A 14,680-nucleotide genomic window follows, 5' to 3' on the forward strand; every position below is an offset into this window, starting at 1 on the left:
GCAAAATAAAGTGCTATGTGCAAGTATGAAGTACTGTTCAATCTATGAAGCACTATTAAGTGTATGAAATGTATTGCAGGACATAAAGCAGTAGCCTGGGCCTTACAGCAGAGGCAGTTGCTATCAACCCTAAGAGTTCAAAACAACAGCCTGAAAATGTGAAGGTGAATACCCAAATTCATGATCCCGCATGCAGGAGACGCCAGACCCGACGCACGTTTCGGCGGATGCCTTCGTCCCATTTTTTTTACATTGTATGACTCAAAATTTTAAATCTTGTTTGTATCTGTCTGTTAATAAAATGAATTTCTATTTATTTACTATGACTGTATTCGTTTTTTGACCATTTTTGTTTATAGGTTTCTAGGTACTGTGGATGTTATAATGCATTCAGAAAAAATTGTATACGTCTGGGGTTTAATGTCATGTTGGGACATGTAGAAATAACTATGCAGTTGTTGTATTAAAAGTTGATTGACACATCAGCAAAACATGCTTATTATTTCAGAGATGGTAAGGGTAGCATCTTCATATGACTTTGTCAGTATTTAGGGATGCCATCCTGCTTATAGTAGATCCCCTACCTAGGTGGTAGTCATGTTGCCTGCTATTGATTGAGATGGCAGTCCTTCTTGTTGTCATGATGCTGAAAGTGCTCAGTCAGAATTGGTATAGATTAGTATATATTATATATTCAGATTGAGAGTGAAACTGGGGAATTATTAATGACATTTTTTTCCCCTGCCTTGCTAGGAATGTAGGAGGAAATGGAGATTTTAGTAATTATGAGTTATCAAAGGCAACTGTAGCTAGGGCAATATCTGTGAGTTACGCTACAGACTTGGTTTTCCGGGGCCTGAAGATGCTGCTATATGATACTGGTGGAAGTTAGATCATACACACATAGTTTTGAACTATCTGCTAGAAAAAGGATAATATATGAGCCAAAGGTATGCAAGCACATCTCTTCTTTGTTAAATAATGGTCACATGTTGTCAGGCCCAAAAATACTCTGAAAGATTATGATAGTTGGCCATATGTTGTCACTGAGGTCTGATGACTGTTGAAGATGTCAGTGCATTTATGTATCATTATTAAAGTAACGACGGTTTTTATGATGCAGCTCCGGTTGATAGGAGCATAACGGTAAAATATTTAAAACTTTGGACTGTCCTTGAAGACAGAGGACAGTATGTGAGTTATTTTCATTGTGGATGGCTGTAATGGGTATAGCACCATATTTATTTTATCTTGCAGAGAGGGAGCAGTGGAAGATAAATTCCATTAAAATACTATGAGAAGGTGTGATTTGCATATTTTAAAAAATTGTTATAGTCCACTGCTATTGTAAATGAGAGAAGACCAATGCATGGTGATGTGGGAACTCATCTAAAACAGGTGGCATGCATGTGTACCAGGAGAAAAGGAAACATAAGGAGCAGAAATACAAAGGGCAAAGTATTAAACCCTAGAGTGCATGCTGGCAAGAGATTGAAATGTGAGTCATAGCTGAAACCTCTAGTTTTTGTGAAGTGCTGTTAGATTGAGGACCTTTGCAGATGATGCCACAGTTCAAAAGTTGTGAATGGATCAATGTAGCAAGTTGATTAATGGTAACTCCAAACATCCGTTGGGCACTGTAGGGCAAGAGGGCAGCCAACCCCAACTGTAAACAATATTTATCTAATAAATATAATGTGTAAAAGTCATTACTTGTCTACTATGCTACAACTGAAAATGGCTTTGGGAACTTTCATAGACCAAAGTTGAAATGGGCATTTGAACCTTAAGTGGGCATCTCTTGTTATACATACCATTCGTCAACTGGCAAAGCAGGAATTTCTAACAAGATGAAGCATTTGAGGCAAAAACTTTTTATGCCCACTCTTCAACCAGGGACTTCTGGGATTTTTAGGCAATCCTCTTTAACTTCTTTATCTGTGCTGCAGATTGATTTGACTTATTTATCTAGCAACAATAGTGACAGCAACACCAGTTCTTTCTTTGTGAGGAGAAGTGTTTAGTGGGTCTGAATATCACATCTTATACTGTATTAGAAAATATAAGGTTGCTTTGCCTTATTTATAGTGGTTCATCCTGCAATTATAGCTAGTTATTGGTTGACCAGTGTTTTTCAAACCTTTGCTTTGGCTAATAAAGTAACCGCGGGTTCGAGTAGGAAGTTAAATGAGCAAAGGTTACAATTATTCCAGTTGTTATATGAATATTGTTCCATTTCACAGATCTTGCAGAGACTGCAGAGCACTGAATTTTTTTATGACGAGATAATACGTACTATTTACAAATATTTTTGATAATATTTTGTTTTATTACAGTTTGTGGTACCTTTGTTTCAAGAATATAATTTCTAATACAGAAATATACTGTGTCTTCTTTGTTTCTGTTGGGCAGTGAAATTTTGACATTTACTCCTGAAATATTCCTGTGGATGTGTAATACCGCTAAACTTCACATCATATTCATATAATTTGTACACCAATTCTCCTTAGAACAGCCACGTTCTATTTTGGCCACACATATTTTAATATTAGCCCTTCCTTGGGTGTGCAAATAAGGTAAGATACATGGGTTTCATAGTCTGAAGTAAAAGAGCATCCTCAAGGCTGATATCGAAACAAATAATATGGGTACATATTACCCTTGTATTTTCAACTATTAATTAACAGTATTGTTAAAAAGTACAAATTTTTGACTGGAACAAGGCTCCCAGTTGACTGCTCTTAATTTTTTGGAATGATTCAAACATATGTTTGATGTATGGGGCAAACGGAGTATGAACATAGTATTACTACCATGATAAAAAAGATACAGCAAAAGGAAAAAATATTCTCTTTTCACACAATAGAAATTTTTGAGTCAATATTTTACTGAAAGACACTTTAAAAAAAAACGATTGAAGTTTCTAAATTAAACCCGAAAGGAATATGAACCTATAATATTAAAGGTCATTAAGAAATTCAACGGTAGTAAATCTATGCAATTTTTTTTAAGTGGAACATAAAACAGTTGCTGACCCGGAATACAAAAGGAATACAAAATACAAACAGGAATTTAGCAAGTAGTTAACAATGAAAAGCATAATCTGTGACAATTGGTTTGCATAAAAGCTTCATTTCTGAATTGTACACTAGCTATGTTATCTTAGAAGGGTTTTCTCCAGAAATTGAATTGACCAACCAGTACACAACATGAATGGTACAGCAGAGTATATAAAGGTTGGTCATTCTTGTCTGTTTCTTACATGTATCTTATATTATATTCATTATTTTCTTATTTGACATATAGATATGTGTATTTTTAAAAATAGCATCTAAAAACAAACAATAATGAAACGGCAAATTCATAAATAGTGTTTAACGTAAATTTGCACTTTTTGTGTATTTTTTGCCATACTAAAATTAAATTATTTGAAATTCCTTTTTACATTATTTAATGAGTTTCTCATTTGTGCTGTTTGCCTAATTGTTTTTCGCGGTATCAGCAGCTTGAGTCGCCTGCCATTAAACTCTGCCATCCACGCTGAGGCAATGTAATTTAAAGCTATGGTTAAATTATGACTTCTCTGAACCGGTTGTGGCACTGACGCATAACCCTAATTAAACGATCACATCCATTCTGGAGGTGCTCTCTTCTCCCCTCAAACGTTAATTACAACATAAGAGTCTTTAATGGCCTGCCTCACCTCCAGCTTCTCCAAAGAAAGGTCATGCGATTAATTTTTGTCATTAATCTTTTCCCAATGTGGACACTCTGCTGTCACCGCAGCCTATTAACCCTCTATCCCACCCCCCTTCTCTGCTAGTCCTACCGCTTCCCCCCTCCCTTTCAGTTACTGAAGAAAATGAAAATATTTAAGAATCGTTTTGTCGTGTTATAAGCATTGGACAGGTTTGGCATGTCAGGTGCACTCAGGATTACATCATGATAATGGAGAGGAATTGCTTTCCAATATTTGCAAGAATCTCTCATCGTCATCAGACTTAATAAAGAAAAGCTGTTTGTTAAATCTGCACTTTGCATCTAAAACAACCATTTACAAGACACTTAAGAATTTCAGGCCCTGGGCACCACGTGAAAAAGCTAGTATGCAAAGTCTGCATATACTAGAAAAAAGGGGAATTTCTGCTGAAAAGCAAGCAGCTAAAACAGCAGCTACATGGAAAAAGTTTGACTGGGAATTAACCTAATCTTAGATTCATCTGTAACATGAAGGATTATTTGAAAGTTGATAAATAGGGTATTCATTTCAATTACAGTCTGGTATATACCAATGTGTGTGTTATTCTTTTCAGAGCCATTATAACTGCTTGTAATGTAATAATAATGTAGCAGAAATCTGTGGGCACGGAGGGCTTCTACTTATAACTACAAATACAAAACAAAGCGATCGCACGTTCGTCCTCCTTTTAAACAATAATTGTGGTTAAGAATTGGATATGGATGAGAATTAGATGTAGACAGGGAGAAAAATGAAGTCTGCAATCAGTAAAGGTCCTTAGTACAACCAAATACAAAGACAATCAGCTTTGTCAGAATGTGGGAGGGTGATTTTGAATATTATTATTATTATTATTATTATAATAATTATAATAATAAAAAATGTATAAATAAACGGAATGGGTTAACAAAACAATATATACTATGTATATAATGTATATTAATTATGGAAGAAGATATGCCACATCACAGCAAGTTTCGCACCTCCAACACAGTGACATAAATGCAAGCACACACCCTTCAGAAGCAAGGACATCAGGGACATCACATCCTCATCACAGTACTCAGCCTAATAATTAATAACCATTAGGAACAATAAGACTAATACCGGCCATGGCCGGACTCAATGTGCAGATTTTCTACTTTAATGAAAACAATGATTTGACTTTGAAGAAAGTGACTTTTTTAAGTGAAAGCTAGAGCCACACTCCCCCACACACTCCTTCGCCCCCACCCCCTCTCCTCTTTTTTTCTTTTCTTTTAATACTCTGCGTTCTATCATGCAAATCCCCTTTCAAATTATGAGCGTATTAGAGCCATCAGCAGTAATGTCACCGACACAAAATGAGAACTGGGACTTAAGCACCTAACGAACAATGAAATGTGTGAGCCCTGGGACAGGACAATTAAGCACTGGGCTTAGCCAGCGATGGAAATTTATTGCCATCAAATCCATATTTCTATTTTCCCCCTGAACAGTAACCTATTTGAATATGATTAAAGGTTTTCATTAGAGGCAGCAGGAAGGACCACGTCTCTCTGTTCCCAGTTAGCTCACAAACACACAATGAAATACCAGCCAGTTTCTCTGCCTAGATTGTGGGACGTCCTGTAACAATTAAAAAGTGAAAAGACACTTCTATTCTGTACACTCCAGATTTACTGAGAGCTGAGCAGTGTATTTTGTAACAAGTCTTTAGTCTGAAGTACTGGTCTATTCTCATTTGCACTACTGTCAGTACCAAAAGTACCTATACAGACATACATGTACAGACATTGTATAGGACTGACAAAACTATAGGTGGCTTCAGGACATATTTGCTGTGCGTGTCATCCATATTGGGACATTCTTACACAGTGGGCTAGATACACACGCATATTTTATAGATTGAGGCCTCATTCACACAACCGTAGATTTTATTCGTAATTGAAATTGGGGACCCATTCATTTCTATTGGCCACTGACACATTTTCGTATATTTACGGATGTGTGTCCTGGCCGTAGAAATGATCCGCAAAATATAGAACATGTCTATTCTTGTCCACAATTGCAGCACAGACTCGCCCATAGAAGACTATGATGGGTGGTTACGCAATTTCTGTGGCTACGGATGTGCAACCGCATTTGTGGATCTGTATTTGCGGACAATAAATACCATTATGGTCGTGTGCATGAGGCCTTACAGTTTCAGATATGTAGCATTTCTTGCCCACGTGGAACCCATGTTCTTCCTATGGATGTCTAATAAAAAAAATCCTCTTTTGTTTTGATCCAAATTTATGTCTGTATATGCACTTCAGAACAATACACACAGTCCTTTAAAGTTAGGTGACACACTAACACAAAACATTGAGCATAAAAAAATATAGTTGAATGGAAATGTATGATTTAGGCACTATTAACACTGACGCCAGGTTTCATTCTATCTGGTTTTCGTTACTGACAGAATAGGGAAGTCATCTGTGGTATCCTATTTGGTAAATAAACAGAAACCTGACAGATCCAATTATAAGTAAAAATAAGTCACAAAACTGATCCATTATATTTCTCATTGATGCTGTAAAAATGGAACCCATGATGCCAATGTGAACAAGGCTTGAATCCATATAGTAATTCAATTTTGAGAAGCGTATTTCAATATGCGCTAGAAAAGCCCTCAATTATAATGCTTGTAATGATGTTGTTCTCCTATTAATGTCTCCTCAGGGATGGTCCTATAGTTAGGGCATGACCACACATGGCGGAATTCCTCCGCAACTGTCCGCATCAATGCCGCACAGAATCTGCGTTGCAGATTCTGCAGCGGATCTGCACAAAATGTGCAGAAAATTGATGCGGACTGGCCGCTGCGGACTGCAGGAAAAGTGCTTCCCTTCTCCCTATCAGTGCAGGATAGAGAGAAGGGACAGCACTTTCCCTAGTGAAAGTCAAAGAAATTCATACTTACCGCCCGTTGTCTTGGTGACGCGTCCCTCTTTCGGCATCCGGCCCGACCTCCCTGGATGACGCTCCAGTCCATGTGACCGCTGCAGCCTGTGCTTGGCCTGTGATTGGCTGCAGCCGTCACTTACACTGAAACGTCATCCTGGGAGGCCGGACTGGAGACAGACGCAGGGAGTTCTCGGTAAGTATGAACTTATATTTTTTTTTACAGATACATGTATATTGAGATCGGTAGTCACTGTCCCGGGTGCAGAAACAGTTACTGCCGATCGCGTAACTCTTTCAGCACCCTGGACAGTGACTATTTACAGACGTCTCCTAGCAACGCTCCCGTCATTACGGGAGCCCCATTGACTTCCTCAGTCTGGCTGTAGACCTAGAAATACATAGGTCCAGCCAGAATGAAGAAATGTCATGGTAGTAAAAACAATACGCTCCGCAGCACACATAAGATCTGCGGACTTCATTGCGGAATTTTGACTCTCCATTGAAGTCAATGGAGAAATTCCGCCATAAGTCCGCAACCAGTCCGCCACTGCTCCGCAACAGACAGAGCATGCTGCGGACACCAAATTCCGCTCCGCAGCCTATGCTCCGCAGCGGAATTGTACGCATCGTGTAAACGAACACTGCTAAATTAAAGTGAAAGTCAATGGAGAAACGGCTCCGCTGCGGATTAACGCTGCGGAGTGTCCGCAGCGGAATTTAAGTGAAATTCCGCTATGTGTGAACCCGCCCTTAAAGATGTGCTCGAGCAGACAGTAGCCCCAGGAAAAGTTACTTTTTCAACAAAAGCCAAATCATTGCATATTTGTTTTGATTCAGTGCTGCTTGCACAATTCTATATAGAAGCATCTTCAGCGTAAAAATAAAATAACATGTAGTTGAGTAAATGTGTAATATATATTCCCACAAGAAGATAGACTTTAAACTCTGTTAGGGTATGTTCACACGCTGAGAGGCATTTACGTGTGAAAAGACAGACTGTTTACAGCTGCCTCATTTCACACGTAAATGCTCCTCCTCGTAATTTACGAGGCGTCTGTGACGCTCGTAAATCTTGAGCTGTGCTTCATTGAGTTCAATGAAGAACAGCTCAAATTACGTGGCAAAGAAGTGCCCTGCACTTCTTTGCCGAGGCAGTCAATTTACGCATCGTCGTTTGACAGCTGTCAAACGACGACGCGTAAATTACAGGTCGTCTGCACAATACGTCGGCAAACCCATTCAAATGAATGGGCAGATGTTTGACGACGTATTGTAGCACTATTTTCAGGCGTAAAACGAGCCATAATACGCCTCGTTTACGCCTGAAAATAGGTCGTGTGAACCCAGCCTAATAGTATATGGGCATGTATGGACTAATTCAATGTGTGCAAAAACAAAAGGCATCGGGTTCCTGTACGGCTTCGTTCACATCTGCATCGGGGCTCCGTTCCGAAGTTCCGTCTGAGCTTTCCGTCGGAACGGAGCATTGACTGGCACAAACGGAAACCATAGGTAACGGAAAGCTTCGGCGGAATGTCGGAACAGAGCCCTGACGCAGATGTGAACATAGCCTAAGGGCCTGCTCACATCACGGTTCGCTTTCCATTCCGGGGTTCCGTCTGAGGTTTCCGTCGGGTGAACCCTGCAATGGAAAGTGAAACTGAAACCACAGCTTCTATTTCAGTCACCATTGATATCAATGGGGACGGAAACATCGCTAATGGTTTCCGTTCATCACCATTTCGGCAGGTTTCCGTTTTAACGACGGAATCAATAGCAGAGTTGACTGCGCTATTGATTCCATCAGAAAAACGGAAATCTTCCGGAATAGTGATGAACGGAAACCATTAGCGATGTTTCCGTCACCATTGATATCAATGGTGACTGAAACGGAAGCTGTGGTTTCACTTTCACTTTCCATTGCAGGGTTCACCCGATGGAAACCTCCGACGGAACCCCGGAACGGAAAGCGAACGGTGATGTGAACAGGCCCTAAGACTTAACTGTTATTTCAACATTGAATGCAACAAGATAACAACTTGTGCCTGTCAAATTAATCATTTGGATTATTTGGAATAATAAATGGTAGAGATGTATATATATATATATATATATATATATATTTTTTTTTTATATATATATATATATATATATATATATATATATATATACACACATGTATATGTATACACACAATGCAGTTGGAAAGTCTTCAGACCCTTAAATTTTTTCACATTTTGTTATGTCGAGGCCTTGTGCTACAATAAAAACAAAAATCTAGTTTTTCCCCATCATTCTGCACTAAATACCCCAGAATGACAAAGTGAAAACAGAATGTTAGTAATATTTGCTAATTTATTGAAATGGAAAAACTCAAATATTGCATTGACATAAGTATTAAGACCCTTTACTCAGCACTTAGTTGAAGCACCTTTGGCAGCGATAACAGACTCCAGTCTTCATGGGTATGATGCCACAAGGTTTGCACACCTGGATTTGGAGATTTTCTGCCATTCTTCTCTGCAGATCCTCTCAAGCTCTGTCAGGTTGGATGGGGACTGTCAGTCGACAGCCATTTTCAGGTCCCTCTAGAGATGTTGGATTGGGTGTTCACATCATGGCTTCATTCTAGCTAGGCCACTCAAGGACATTCCCAGAGTTTCCCTAAGCTACTCCTGTGTTGTCTTGGCTGTGTGCTTAGGGTCATTGTCTTGTTGGAAGGTGAACCTTCGGCCCAATCTGAAGTCCAGAGAACTCTGGGTCAGGATTTCATTAAGAATATCTCTGTACATTGCTCCATTCATCTTCCCCTCAACCCTGACCAGTCTTCCTATCCCAGCCTCTTAGAAACATTCCCACAGTATGATGCTGTCACCAACATGCTTCACTGTAGGGATGGTATTGGGCAGGTGATGAGCAGTGCCTGGTTTCCTCCAAACATGACGCTTAGAATTGAGGCCAAAAGGTTTCATCTTGGTTTCATCAGACCACAGAATCTTGTTTCTCACAGACTGAGAGTCCTTTAGGTGCTTTTTTCAAACTCCAGGCGGGCTTTCATGCGTCTTATACTGAGGAGAGACTTCTTTCTGGCCACTCTGCCATAAAGCCCGGATTGGTGGAGTGCTGCAGTGATAGCTTGCCTTCTGGAAGTTTCTCCCATCTGCACACAGGATCTTTGGGGTACAGCCAGTGTGACCATTGGGTTATTGGTCACCTCTCTTACCAAGGCCCTTCTCCCCCGATTGCTTAGTTTGGTGGGGCGGCCAGATCAGTAAGAGTCCTAGTTGTTCCAAATATTTTCCATTTAAGAATTATGGAGGCCACTGTGCTTTTTGTATTTTTCATTGCAGCAGAATTTTTTTTGTACCCTTCTCCAGATCTGTGTGTCCACACAATCATGTTTCTTAGCTCTACAGGAAGTTCTTTCCTCCTCATGGCTTAGTTTTTGCTCTGATATGAATTGTCAGCTGTCAGTATTGTCAGATTTCCGAATGCACTATATATAAAATGAATCTGCTGACCGTACGGGAAGTTGCGTCTGAAAAAGACATTTACACATTTACATCTAGAATAACATCTAATAATGGCATACTTAGTAGCAAGGTACTAGAACCAAAATTATGCTTAAAGGAACACTCTGAATGAAACATACATTGTGATTTGCCTAGTGCAGGGCTTTAGGGGGTTGTGCAGGTACTTATGGATTCTCTCTTAGGTGTCTTTTGAATTCTGGTGTCATGGACCATCCACTCGAGCTCTGTATTTCTGTATTAGACAGTGTATACAATTTATCCGGAGTTGTCCAGAGTTTTTCTCTTAAAATGGTATCAATCAGTGTATATAGCACCAAATGCAAAGCTGTGCACTACAGCAATAAAACTGTACAAACAATTCTGCCAAGATTCCCAGTCATGTGGCATCAGCCAAAAGCAGAATGGCATCTCATTCCTGTCACTTAATCAATTAGATGAACAAAAAAAAAATCAGTCTCTGCTCCGGACAGAGTTAAATTAAATCTACTACACCACAATAAGCTACCAGGTAAACATCATTCTCAACAAAATCCACAATATTCTTCAACTGATCAAAGCTCCAAACTTTAAACAATTGTAATGGGAAAGAGCAGAAGAAGTTAAACAATAAATAATAAATTCTATTCCAGTTCATCTTCCTCCTGTTCCCCCTCCTCCTTCAGGCTCCTAACGAAACGGAACTGCTGCCAGATGAAATATATTACTATTAAATACTTAATTCTTCTAGTGTGCGGAAAGCAGGCAGTATGAATATGATTATTAAAGAAAATTACTTTGGCTGATCAGATATTCCTGCATACTAATTCCTGACCCCTCTCTTCCTTGTCTCAATGTATCTCATCCCTTAGAGACCCGGCCAGATAGAATTCCATCACAAATAGCTGATTACAGGAGCTCACCCTGGGAATCACATCTCTCCTCTGGTGTCCTTGCCTGGGGTGTAGGTGGAAAAAAATAAAAAATATCATGCCAGGACAGTTGCCCTACATTAAAGGCCATTTACCTTTCATTGTACATAGAAAGCAACCTGGCATCGCTGGACTTTAGAAATCACATCAAAGGGCTGACTCTTTTTGAAAATCTCTATCTACTGTATCCAAAAAAGGCAAAATTTAGACAGCTATTGTTTTGTCTGTAAGATTCTAAATTAAATCAAAGAGTTGCAATTTTCTCAAAATTTAAATCCATTGTATATAGATTGTAACCTGAATCCGTCTATGATGTTAGCCAGCTGCAAATAAATACCAGTGTAGTTAATATAGTTCCGTTTTTTTCGGGCAATATGTTGGTGGCATACAGGGTCGTCTTTACAGTTGACATGCTGCCATAGTAACTGAGACTGTATACCCTTTATTTAGTCAGTCACGTGCTGCACTTTATTTTAAAACGTTATATATAAATAATAGTGTCTTAAATAGTCCTCATAATAATGAATTTCAAAATGGTGTCATATAATATTCAAATAGTGACACCAGAAAAGTGCTGAATACTTTTATACAATGTCCAAAAATAGTGCCTTACAAAATCTCTCTAATACCACCAAAAAGTGTCTAAAATAATTGTGCTAAAATGTGCTGAAATAATTGTGCTATACCATGTTCAAATAATAGCACCATATGGGTAAGTTCACACGTAGCGTAAATTCTGTAGATTTTCCGCAACGGATTTCATTGCGGAAAATCCACACTATAATACAGTAGCAGCAGAGCGAATGAGATTTGAACAAATCTCATCCACACACTGCATAAATGATAAGCGGAAAAAACGCTTAGAAATTGTGTTTTTTTAATTCCCAGCATGTCAGTTGTATTTGCATAAATGCTGCTTCTTTGTTGCAGGTTTTCCCAATTGAATTCAATGGGGGTGGTAAAACCCGAAAAAACAGCAGATGTTGCGATTTTTGCGGCGGAAAAGCTGCAATTCCACTTCAAGAATAATAACTCGGAAAAAAAAAAACTGAAACTTACCCAGAATTCTATGCTTCTTCATCCAAGTCTGCATCTGACCGCTGCACCCAATAACAGGTTGCAGCGGTCACATGGGATAAAACCTCAGCCCTGGGCAGCAGAACGTCAGGATGTCAGGACGTCAGAGGGATGTGTCGCCAATCTAAGTATATGCATTATTTTTTCCATTGCAGGATTTCCGACAGAAATACGTCACCACAATTTGGTGCGGTTTTTCGTCCGGAATTCCCTGCGGCGACCAGGGTGGATACGCTGTGTGTTGTGATTTTATGATAAAATTTGACGTTTTGTTTTTCAAGTGCTGGATTCAACTACTGCTCTATTGGAATTGCCCTTCACACATGAAATGCATACATGCACACAAACAAAAACATGCACACTTACTGCATACATGTATGCACGCATACCCACTAATCATGCTCACACACATATATATGCTGACAACATATATGCATGATTATACTATAATTGCAGACACCCATAATAAGCATGCTCTATCCCATGGGCGTCGCTAGCACTGGGCCTCCGGGGCCCAAGCTCCGGATCTTTGGCCCGGTACCCCGGATTCCCATGCGATTGCTGCTACTGGGGTCGCAGCGTGTCTATAAAAATTTACTACAGTAACTGGGGCCTACCGTTAGGTCCAGAATTATTTGGTTCAGTGACACAAGTTTTGGCATTTTGGCTGTTTACCAAAACATATTTAATATACAGTTATAAAATCAATATGGGCTTAAAGTGCAGACTCCCAGCTTTAATTTTAGGGTATTCACATCCTAATTTGAGGAAGGTTTTAGGAGTTACCGCTTTAATATGTAGCTGCCTCTTTTTCAAGAGACCAAAGGTAATTGGAGAATTATCTAAAAAGCTATTTAATGGGCTGCATGGGCTATTCCCTCGTTAATCCATCATCAATTAAGCAGGTAAAAGGTCTGGAGTTGATTCCAGGTGTGGCATTTGCATTTGATAGCTGTTGCTGTGAACCCACAACATGAGGTCAAAAGAGCTCTCAATGCAAGTGAAAAAGACCATTGTTAGGCTGCAAAAAAAAAAGAAGAAATCCATCAGAGAGATAGCACAAATGTTAGGAGTGGCCAAATCAACAGTTTGGTACATTAGTAAATAAAAAAGTGTGATCTTGTGAACTCCTAAAGACCTGGACAACCACGAAAGACAACCGTGGTGGATGATCGCAGAATCCTTTCAATGGTGAAGAAAAAACACTCCACAACATCTACCCAGTGAAGAACACTATCCTGGAAGTAGGTGTATCAGTATCTAAGTCTACCATAAAGAGAAAACTTCATGAGAGCAAATACAGAGGGTTCACCACAAGGTGCAAACCCTTAATCAGTCTCAAAAATAGAAAGGCCAGATTAGACTTTGCCAAACAACATCTAAAGAAGCCAGCCGAGTTCTGGAACAGCATTCTTTGGACAGAGGAAACTAAGATCAACCTGTACCAGAATGATGGTGTCACGTTGGGTACGTGTACCCACTGGACCGTACCGCCTTGACGGTATGGCAGCTGGCCAACAGGACACAGTCTATAGCTCATAGAATGTACCTGTGGTAGCTCGGACAGTAGCAAGACAGGCTCGGCTGGGACCAGGCAGCAGGCAGATGCCTGGCATGGTGTAGCAGGGCAGGCGTGGTATACAGCACAGCACGACTTCAGCTCAACACGGTACTTGACCAGGATAGCGCGGGATACAGGTTACAGGTAGCAGGATTGGGAAACACTGGGAACTGGAAAACACTTAGGAGACCATTTGCTTAGACAGACTAGGGTAACGACAACAAGGCTCAGGCAAGGGAGGAAGGGGCTGGGCCCCTCTTATAGTCCAGGGGCTAATTATGACTTAATTTCAGGTGCGCGCTCTGGCACCATACGGGACCCGGCCGGGAAAAGCGGAAGTGAGCGCTGGCATCTCCTGATAAGAAGATGGTGACCACCGCCCACAGTTCCATGGCTGCGGGCGTCAGGAGGTGAGTGAGCCTGGCAGCTAGCGGCCATGGGCATGACATGGGAGGAAGAAAGTATGGAGAAGGCTTGGAACGGCTCATTATCCAAAGCACACCACATCCTCTGTAGAACATGGCGAAGGCAGTGTGATGGCATGGGCATGCATGGCTGCCAAAGGCACTGGGTCACTAGTGTTTACTGATGATGTGACTGAAGACAGAAGCAGCCGGATGAATTCTGAGGTGTTCAGGAATATACTTTCTGCTCATATTCAACCAAATGCAGCAAGGTTGATTGGACATCGTTTTACAGATGGACAATGACACAAAACATACTGCGAAAGCAACCTGAGAGTTTTTTTTAAGGCAAAGAAGTGAAATATTCTGCAATGGCCAAGTCAATCACCAGATCTCAACCCGATCGAGCATGCATTTCACTTGCTTAAGACAAAACTTAAGGCAGAAAGACCCACAAACAAGCAACAACTGAAGACAGCTACAGTAAAGGCCTAGCAAAGCATCACAAAGGAGGAAACGCAGCGTTT

Source organism: Rhinoderma darwinii, chromosome 2, assembly GCF_050947455.1.
Source record: "Rhinoderma darwinii isolate aRhiDar2 chromosome 2, aRhiDar2.hap1, whole genome shotgun sequence".
Lineage (NCBI taxonomy): Eukaryota > Metazoa > Chordata > Amphibia > Anura > Rhinodermatidae > Rhinoderma > Rhinoderma darwinii.